The sequence below is a fragment of the Xenopus tropicalis genome, chromosome 7, assembly GCF_000004195.4.
Source record: "Xenopus tropicalis strain Nigerian chromosome 7, UCB_Xtro_10.0, whole genome shotgun sequence".
Taxonomy (NCBI): domain Eukaryota; kingdom Metazoa; phylum Chordata; class Amphibia; order Anura; family Pipidae; genus Xenopus; species Xenopus tropicalis.
This window is the reverse complement of record NC_030683.2, coordinates 38,263,991-38,274,367: the sequence shown is the minus strand read 5'-3', so window position 1 is coordinate 38,274,367 and position 10,377 is coordinate 38,263,991. Positions and strand designations below refer to the sequence as shown.

At 45.0% G+C, this 10,377-nt stretch overlaps 1 long non-coding RNA gene across 1 annotated transcript; it reads right to left on the bottom strand.

The window, feature by feature from the left end:
* Positions 1–4,723: 4,723 nt before the first annotated feature.
* LOC100497100 lies at positions 4,724–6,619 on the bottom strand. The gene is made up of 3 exons (XR_208791.3): positions 6,320–6,619; positions 5,504–5,593; positions 4,724–4,922 (listed from the first exon to the last, which is right to left on the bottom strand). It is a non-coding gene; the product is annotated as an uncharacterized LOC100497100 (long non-coding RNA).
* Between the last annotated feature and the right edge of the window lie 3,758 nt (positions 6,620–10,377).

Sequence of the window (10,377 nt, the reverse complement as noted above, 5' to 3'; positions counted from 1 at the left end):
GTGGGCAGTTTCTGAAGGATTGGGTATGGTTTGGGGGCTGTTCCTGCAGGATTGTATTTAGTATAGAGAAATAACCATGCAGCCATTATGATGGTATTCCTCTGTCCTGGGATTGGGAATGGTTTAGGGGCTATTTCTGCAGGATTGGGAATGGTTTGGGGGCTGTTCCTGTAGGATTGTACTTTGTACAGAGAAAGAATCATGCAGCCATTTTGATGGTATCGCTCTGTCAAGGCATTAGCCATGATGTGGGGGCTGTTCCTGCAGGATTGGTTATGGTTTGGGGGCTGTTTCTGCAGGATTGGGTATGGTTTGGGGGCTGTTTCTGAAGGATTGTGCTTAGTACAGAGAAATAACCATCCAGCCATTATGATGGTATTGCTCTGTCCTGGGATTGGGAATGGTTTGGGGGCTGTTCCTGCAGGATTGTGCTTAGTACAGAGAAATAACCATGTAGCCTTTATGATGGTATTGCTCTGTCCTGGGATTGGGTATGGTTTGGGGGCTGTTTCTTCAGGATTGGGTATGGTTTGGGGGCTGTTTCTGCAGCATTGTGCTTAATACAGAGAAATAACCATGCAGCCATTATGATGGTATCGCTTTGTGCAGGCATTGGGTATGGTTTGGAGGCTGTTCCTGTAGGATTGAGGGCTGTTTCTGCAGGATTGGGAATGGTTTGGGGCTGTTTCCACAGGATTGTGCTTAGTACAGCGAAATAACCATGCAGCCATTATGATGGTATTGCTCTGTCCTGTGATTGGGAATGGTTTGGGTGTTGTTTCTGCATGGATTGTGCTTAGTACAAAGAAATAACCGTGCAGCCATTATGATGGTATTGCTCTGTCCTGGGATTGGGAATGGTTTGGGGGCTGTTCCTGCAGGATTGTGCTTAGTACAGAGAAATAACCATGCAGCCATTATGATGGTATTGCTCTGTCCTGGGATAGGGAATGGTTTGGGGGCTGTTTCTGCAGGATTGTGCTTAGTACAGAGAAATAACCATGCAGCCATTATGATGGTATTGCTCTGTCCTGGGATTGGGAATGGTTTGGGGGCTGTTTCTGCAGGATTGGGTATGGTTTGGGGGCTATTCCTGTAGGATTGTACTTAGTACAGAGAAATAACCATGCAGCCATTATGATGGTATTGCTCTGTCCTGGGATTGGGAATGGTTTGGGGGCTGTTTCTGCAGGATTGTGCTTAGTACAGAGAAATAACTATGCAGCCATTATGATGGTATTGCTCTGTCCAGGGTTTAGAAATGGTTTGGGGGCTGTTTCTGCAGGATTGGGAATGGTTTGGGGGCTATTCCTGTAGGATTGTACTTAGTACAGAGAAATAACCATGCAGCCATTATGATGGTATTGCTCTGTCCTGGGATTGGTTTGGGGGTGTTTCTTCAGAATTGGGTATGGTTTGGGGGCTGTTCCTGCAGGATTGTACTTAATACAGAGAAATAACCATGCAGCCATTATTATGGTATCTCTCTGTCCAGCCATTGGCTACGGTTTCGGGGCTGTTCCTGAAGGATTGGGTATGGTTTGGGGGCTGTTTCTGCAGGATTGTTCTTAGTACAGAGAAATAACCATGCAGCCATTATGATGGTATAGCTCTGTGCAGGTATTGGGTATGGTTTGGAGGCTGTTCCTGCCGGATTGGGTATGGTTTGGGGGCTGTTTATGCAGGATTGTGCTTAGTACAGAGAAATAACCATGCAGCCATTATGATGGTATTGCTCTGTCCTGGGATTGGGAATGGTTTGGGGGCTGTTCCTGCAGGATTGTACTTAGTACAGGGAAATAACCATGCAGCCATTATGATGGTATTGCTCTGTCCTGGGATTGGGAATAGTTTGGGGGCTGTTTCTGCAGGATTGTGCTTAGTACAGAGAAATAACCATGCAGCCATTATGATGGTATCGCTCTGTCCAGGCATTAGGCATGGTTTGGGGGCTGTTCCTGCAGGATTGGGTATGGTTTGGGGGTTGTTTCTGAAGGATTGTGCTTTGTACAGAGAAATAACCATGCAGCCATTATGATGGTATTGCTCTGTCCTGGGATTGGGAATGGTCTTGGGGCTGTTCCTGCAGGATTGTGCTTAGTACAGAGATATAACAATGCAGCCATTATGATGGTATTGCTCTGTCCTGGGATTGGGAATGGTTTGGGGGCTGTTTCTCCAGGATTGGTTATGGTTTGGGGGCTGTTTCTGCAGGATTGTGCTTAGTACAGAGAAATAACCATGCAGCCATTATCATGGTATTGCTCTTTCCTGGGATTGGGAATGGTTTGTGGGCTATTTCTGCAGGATTGGGTATGGTTTGGGGGCTGTTTCTGCAGGATTGTGCTTAGTACAGAGAAATAACCATGCAGCCATTATGATGGTATTGCTCTGTCCAGGCATTGGGCACGGTTTGGGGGCTGTCCTGCAGGATTGGGTATGGTTTGGGGGTTGTTGCTGCAGGATTGTGCTTAGTACAGAGAAATAACCATGCAGCCATTATGATGGTATTGCTCTGTCCTGGGATTGGGAATGGTTTGGGGGCTGTTTCTGCAGGATTGGGTATGGTTTGGGGGCTGTTTCTGCAGGATTGTGCTTAGTACAGAGAAATAACCATGCAGCCATTATGATAGTATTGCTCTGTCCTGGGATTGGGAATGGTTTGGGGGCTGTTTCTGAAGGATTGGGTGTGGTTTGGGGGCTGTTTCTGCAGGATTGTATTTAGTATAGAGAAATAACCATGCAGCCATTATGATGGTATTGCTCTGTCCTGGGATTGGGAATGGATTGGGGGCTGTTTCTGCAGGATTGTGCTTAGTACAGAGAAATAACCATCCAGCCATTATGATGGTATTGCTCTGTCCTGGGATTGGGAATGGTTTGTGGGCAGTTTCTGAAGGATTGGGTATGGTTTGGGGGCTGTTCCTGCAGGATTGTATTTAGTACAGAGAAATAACCATGCAGCCATTATGATGGTATTCCTCTGTCCTGGGATTGGGAATGGTTTAGGGGCTATTTCTGCAGGATTGGGAATGGTTTGGGGGCTGTTCCTGCAGGATTGTACTTAGTACAGAGAAAGAATCATGCAGCCATTATGATGGTATCGCTCTGTCAAGGCATTAGCCATGATGTGGGGGCTGTTCCTGCAGAATTGGTTATGGTTTGGGGGCTGTTTCTGCAGGATTGGGTATGGTTTGGGGGCTGTTTCTGAAGGATTGTGCTTAGTATAGAGAAATAACCATCCAGCCATTATGATGGTATTGCTCTGTCCTGGGATTGGGAATGGTTTAGGGGCTGTTGCTGCAGGATTGTGCTTAGTACAGAGAAATAACCATGCAGCCATTATGATGGTATTGCTCTGTCCTGGGATTGGGTATGGTTTGGGGGCTGTTTCTTCAGGATTGGGTATGGTTTGGGGGCTGTTCCTGAAGGATTGTACTTAGTACAGAGAAACATTCATGCAGCCATTATGATGGTATCTCTCTGTCCAGGCATTGTGCATGGTTTGGGGGCTGTCCTGCAGGATTTGGTATGGTTTGGGGGTTGTTTCTGCAGGATTGTGCTTAGTACAGAGAAATAACCATGCAGGCATTATGATGGTATTGCTCTGTCCTGGTATTGGGAATGGTTTGGGGGCTGTTTCTGCAGGATTGGGTATGGTTTGGGGGCTGTTTCTGCAGGATTGTGCTTAGTATAGAGAAATAACTATGCAGCCTTTATGATAGTATTGCTCTGTCCTGGGATTGGGAATGGTTTGGGGGCTGTTCCTGCAGGATTGTACTTAGTACAGGGAAATAACCATGCAGCCATTATGATGGTATTGCTCTGTCCTGGGATTGGGAATGGTTTGGGGGCTGTTTCTCCAGGATTGGGTATGGTTTCGGGGCTGTTCCTGCAGGATTGTGCTTAGTACAGAGAAACAATTATGCAGCCATTATGATGGTATCTCTCTGTCCAGGCATTGGGCATGGTTTGGGGGCTGTCCTGCAGGATTGGGTATGGTTTGGGGGTTGTTTCTGCAGGATTGTGCTTAGTACAGCGAAATAACCATGCAGCCATTATGATGGTATTGCTCATTCCTGGGATTGGGAATGGTTTGGGGGCTGTTTCTGCAGGATTGGGTATGGTTTGGGGGCTGTTTCTGCAGGATTGTGCTTATTACAGAGAAATAACTATGCAGCCATTATGATGGTATTGCTCTGTCCTGGGATTGGGAATGGTTTGGGGCTGTTTCTGCAGGATTGGGTATGGTTTGGGGGCTGTTTCTGCAGGATTGTACTTAGTACAGAGAAATAACCATGCAGCCATTATGATGGTATCTCTCTGTCCAGGCATTGGGTACGGTTTGGGGGCTGTTCCTGCAGGATTGGGTATGGTTTGGAGGCTTTTTCTGCAGGATTGTGCTTAGTACAGAGAAATAACCATGCAGCCATTATGATGGTATCGCTCTGTGCAGGCATTGGGTATGGTTTGGGGGCTGTTTCTGCAGGATGGGTATGGTTTGGGGGCTGTTTCTGCAGGATTGTGCTTAGTACAGAGAAATACCCATGAAGCCATTATGACGGTATTGCTCTGTCCAGGGATTGGGAATGGTTTGGGGGCTTTTTCTGCAGGATTGTGCTTAGTACAGAGAAATAACCATGCAGCCATTATGATGGTATCGCTCTGTCCAGGCATTGGGTATGGTTTGGGGGCTGTTCCTGCAGGATTGTGCTTAGTACAGAAAAATAACTATGCTGCCATTTTAATGGTATGTCTCTATAGGGGAATTGGGTATGTGTTGGGGCTGTTCCTGCTGACCTTTCCATCTCTGGATCTGCTGATCCAGACCCTTCTGATCTCAAGTTCCCGAGTCCCCTGTTCCTGAGGTTCCTGCTGGACTGCGCTGAGCTCGACTGTTTGAGTCCCTGAGAATGCTGATCCTGCAGAAAGTTGTACCACAAATCATTGTTGATATTGGAATATTGTATTTCATTAATCTTATCAATAAACATGAAAAGTTTCCATTTCTCGTAGTCTCATAGTATCACTCATGTATTATAAGGGATAATGTACCCCCTACAGTAAATGATAAGGATATTAGCAGTCACTGAGGGGTTCTGTGCCCATATAAAGGCACAAGGCTGCAGTCTGAGTTATACAGGGAACTCTGAGTATCACTCATGTAAAATAAGGGATAATGTACCCCCTACTGTAAATGATAAGGATATTAGCAGTCACTGAGGGGTTCTGTGCCCATATAAAGGCACAAGGCTGCAGTCTGAGTTATACAGGGAACTCTGAGTATCACTCATGTAAAATAAGGGATAATGTACCCCCTACTGTAAATGATAAGGATATTAGGAGTCACTGAGGGGTTCTGTGCCCATTTAAAGGCACGAGGCTGCAGGCTGAGATATACATATGTATATATGTTCCGTGCCTGTGTAGGGTTGGATCTGACCCTGTTACACTAAATACACAGCTGGGGGGCAGGGAATGCAGAAAATGAACACACTGTTACCTGTGTAATCTGTAGCATTTCCTCATAAAATGGTTCTTCTTCATTCTAGAGATTCTGATTTTCTGGACTCCTCCTTTGGTTCCATGTTATCTTACAAAAAACCCAAAACACAGAGATTTAAGAGGTAAGCAGGGCTACTCTTACCAACCTGCGCCGTACAGCCCTCCTGTCCAATTAAAAGATGGATGTGCCTGTCTGAGAGAAGCTTTGTTCAGAACGTATTGCAGCCCAAACATGGTATGATCCCTGCAGTACCACTTCTCACCTGATCTTTTCCATAGGCTGCAAAAGAACAGCGCCACCAGCTTCTGCTCTATTCTGGGTGCCAATGATTGGAGTTTGAATTAAATGATCCTGTGACTTGGCATCTAGACTTAGCAGTCACCTTGTCCCTATCAGCTGGGGTGAGAGGGACCTTAGATTGTAAGCTCTACAGAGATTTATGGGAATGATGTATAATCTCTGTAAGAATCACTGCCCTCCTGTTTCCAATTCTTTTTAAAACCACCATTTAATGTATATTGCTAAAACATCTGCCAGGGCTGGGGCCATTATTACAATTTCACTGGCAATGTAATTTGTAATACCCTAAAGTTCAGCCCCTGGCCCCCACCCCGTTAAACCCCTGATCCTCTCAAAACCTGGGCAAAACTTGCCCTTTATCTTCCCAAGCCTCCTCTGGACATCCTGGACATCCTTTAGTCATTGCCCCGCCCATATTGTATCACAGACTGCCCCTTTTGTCGCAGCTCCCCTATTGGTAACTGTGTTGGTAGGTTCCTACTGACACAGGGGTTCTGTTTTGGTGTTTCCCACCATCATTGGCTGCACTGTAGCTGCTTGTGGGGCTGCACTGGGTATAGATGTCTTCTGTCTCTTCTCAACCTGCAAAAAAAAGGATATTTTTACCCACTGCAACAACATTACATTTGTACCGATTCCCCATACACTAACACTACATCTACAGCGTTCTAGGTAGAGAATGTAAACTGGTTGCTAGGGTCTCACTTACCCTAGTGACCAGGCAATGGTTTCAGTGGCAGATTGGAATAGAGATTCTAGTGGGCTGAAATGTTCTTTACTGTGAATGTTTATATATAACAACTATGCTGCTGGTACTGAATGGGCTTCTAACATCCGTTTATACCCATACCATGTAAGGAACCACAACACTGAGGAAAAGACACTGAAATATTAAAGAAAAAAAACTATTACAAAAAACATGGAATGAAAACCTGAGAACAGATAGTCAGGGGGTTCACTCTGGTTCATATTCATGATCTAGAAAACAAGAGTTAGGTTAGATACCGTGAATGAGTGTTTAAAATGACTTTTATTTCTTAGTACAGTATTTCCAAATCAGCAATACGGCCCTATTGGCCACCTTAAAACCCATAAACCACATCCAAAAGTCCTACCCGCAACCTGCAGGACAGGTTACCCACTTTTTTTGTGGGCAACCAACCCACTGCACGACTCTAAACACGAGTTTTAAGGAGAAAATAGGCGCCTGGTCTACCCAAGGCTGAGTTGTGACTTGGGACACCATTCATGGTGAACATGTAATTAATGTATCAGCCCCCTGAGACATCACCCAGAGGAGAATATTCCCAATATGCTGTATGTATGAAGACCCACCTTCATTGCATACGGCCCAGGGATTCACGCTCCTACAGGCCCAACTAACTGGGTTCCTGGCTGTACAGATATAGCTCACAGAACCAGAGAGAACCAGTGTATAGTGTGACCCCCACACCTGGGCACTAAGCCAGTTCAGAACATTTGGAGAAAAAAAAGCCAAGAATACCTTTATACTCTATGGAAGATTTTTTAATCGTCCTGTTAAGATTTTGATTCTGTATGGCAGTGGAAGGGCATTCCCAAACTACACAATTAAATAACATTTTGACAAATGGGGCGACTTCACAACATTTTGAGAAAATAAAGCCAAGATTCCCTGCACTACACTGATGAGCCCCAAGAAGGGTGAAACCGGTCTGTAGTCGGGAATCTGATCAGCAATTATCCTGGCTTCTGCTTTAAACCCAGTGGGTGAGCTTTAGCCTATAGGATAAACCCATGTAAGTGGGATTTTCTAACCTTGTTTGGAATTCATTCCCAGAATTTTCCACTTTTGTTTAGATTCCACAAACACCTGAAAAAAGCTAGTCCCAGAGAGCCTGCAAGGTTTGCTGTTCCGAAGGTATTAGACGAGATGTGCGGTATTATTGTCCAAAGTGCCCCAGCCACTCAACAAATTCTTACAACTTTTTTTCATGTATTCCATCCAAAATGCTGCTTACATCTCCAGAAAAATGGCAAACTTCACTTAATAAAAAAACCCATTTAATTTCCCTAGTTTCATGGAGATATTCCTACCAAAAAAGGTAAAAATCAACATGCACTTAAAGAAAAAAATGGTGGGGCATAAAAGTGCAGCAAAGAGCAAACATTGCTGGAAGGAAGAAGTTAGAATTTAAACCCTGCACAGTTTGAAATGGTGATGAGGAGCACTGAAAGCTATTTAGAGGCTTCTGGTTTTTCAGTTAACTATAAAAAGCTGAAACCTCTTTGGGACCTTGATAGGAAATCTTAGGGGTTCAATATGGAAAGGGAGACAATTGTAGACCACTGAGTCTGGGAGTCATGGAGAAAATATGCTGTTTAGTATCTAATACACCATGTGGCCAGGCATGGTATCTAATAAAAAGAATCCTGCCTCTCAGATTGCCAATGAGACATGTAGAATGTAATAAAGCAGTGCTGTCCAACTGGCGGCCCGCGGGCCGCATGCGGCCCTCGACCCCCCTCTGTGTGGCCCCCCACCTGTCTGGCTGCTTTGATGTCTTAACTCTGTGTTAACTTTAAATGGTATCAGTACTGAGATACTGTGTTGTTCACACCTTTTAATCTTTGCATTGTTCACCCCCTGCAGTGTTCACACCTCAGGCTCAGGCTGTAATCACCCACATTGTTTACCTCTTCACACCTCAGACATTCTATGTACTGCCTGGCCTATGCTGCCTGTGTATAGGCAGCATAGGGCAGGCAGAGTATGGCACACACAGGCAGCATAGGGCAGGCAGAGTATGGCACACACAGGCAGCATAGGGCAGGCAGAGTATGGCACACACAGGCAGCATAGGGCAGGCAGAGTATGGCACACACAGGCAGCATAGGGCAGGCAGAGTATGGCACACACAGGCAGCATAGGGCAGGCAGAGTATGGCACACACAGGCAGCATAGGACAGGCAGAGTACTGCCTGTGTGTGCCATACTCTGCCTGCCCTATGCTGCCTGTGGGAGGTGAACCTGGCAGGGGTTTGTTCTGGGAGTTTGTTAGCAGTTGAAATAGCCATTAAATGGTCCCTATCCACAGGGGAGGGGGAGGCATATGGATTTAAGGGTGTGTCTTAATATGACATAATATAATTCTTTAACATATGAATGATGGTTGATACCCCTGCAGCGACCATTGTGACAAAATGGGTGTGGCTTGAAGTGGGTGTGGTTTAAAATGGGGGAGTGGCCAAAACTGGCTTCCATTAGCGGCCCTCCACCATGTATGCAAGAGAAATTCTGGCCCTTGGCACTGCAGAAGTTGGACAGCATTGTAATAAAGTATCAAGTACTACAGGATCTGAATTCTGCATCTGTTGGTAGGTTAGAGCCATCTGGGTTTGTAAGTGGTATAGGCATGTTTTATATCTTCATAGTAAATGTGCCATTCTCTAGATTTGTATGCACAAGGTTGCAGGATGGAAAGAAAAGCTCCAGATGTATCTAGTTTAGAAACAAACCTTGAATTCATCAGGTTTTTGTTACTTGTCTTTGGGAATTTGGTAAGAAATGTATTTGAAAATTATTTTACTATGAAGCAGCTTAAGTTTCCCATATTTTAATATTCCATTTGACAACTGATTGCCCTCATTGGGAATCCTTGGAAGCTATCGCTGCACAACCATACTCCCCCACAGCATTAGTTTAGTGCCAACACCACAAAAAGACCACAAAATGGCAACGTTTGCCTACAACACGAAGGTATGGAATCCCGTTAGAAAGCTGTATGGCTTAAGGTCATCCTATTTTGGGTAAGCTTTTTTTTTCCACTCCTGGTTTGCTGTATGGCTTAAGGCAGGGATCCCCAACCTTTTTGACTCATGAGCCACAGTCAAATGTAAAACACAAGCACCATGACAGTTTGTGGAGGTGCCAAATAAGGGCTAAGATTGGCTATTAGGGGCCTCTATGCACACTATCAGCTTACAGGGGGCTTTATTTGGTAGTAAATCTTGTTTTTATTCAACCAAAACTTGCCCCCAAGTCAGGAATTCAAAAATAACTACCTGGTTTGGGGGCATTGAGAGCAACATCCAAGGGGTTGGGGAGCAACATGTTGCCCCTGAGCCACTGGTTGGGGATCACTGGCTTAAGGTCACCCATTTTGGTAACCCACTTTTCACTCCAGGTTTGCAATCCCCAGCCTTTAAGTAGTGGACTGAAAAAATGTTGGGTCATCTATTCTATCCGACAGGCCACATACTCCATGAGCGACTCTTGAAAAGTAGTCTGCCCCTGTAATAGAACAATTTAGATGGCAAAAACTTAGTATAAAGTATGGAAACTCTATAGTAGTGTTTCCGAAGCAAACACACAACTTTTACCAGCATGGGTCAAAAGTACATTATATTTTCATAAATTTAAACCATTTAATCCTTGGCACAAGAGCCAACTGCCCCCACAGAACAGGTCCTGTCCCTAAATTCTTGTATCATGTTAAAAAGCTTAGTACAAGTCCTTTGCAAAGGCACCTACTTCTACCCAATATACAGTGGCTTGCAAAAGTATTCGGCCCCCTTGAACTTTTTCACAT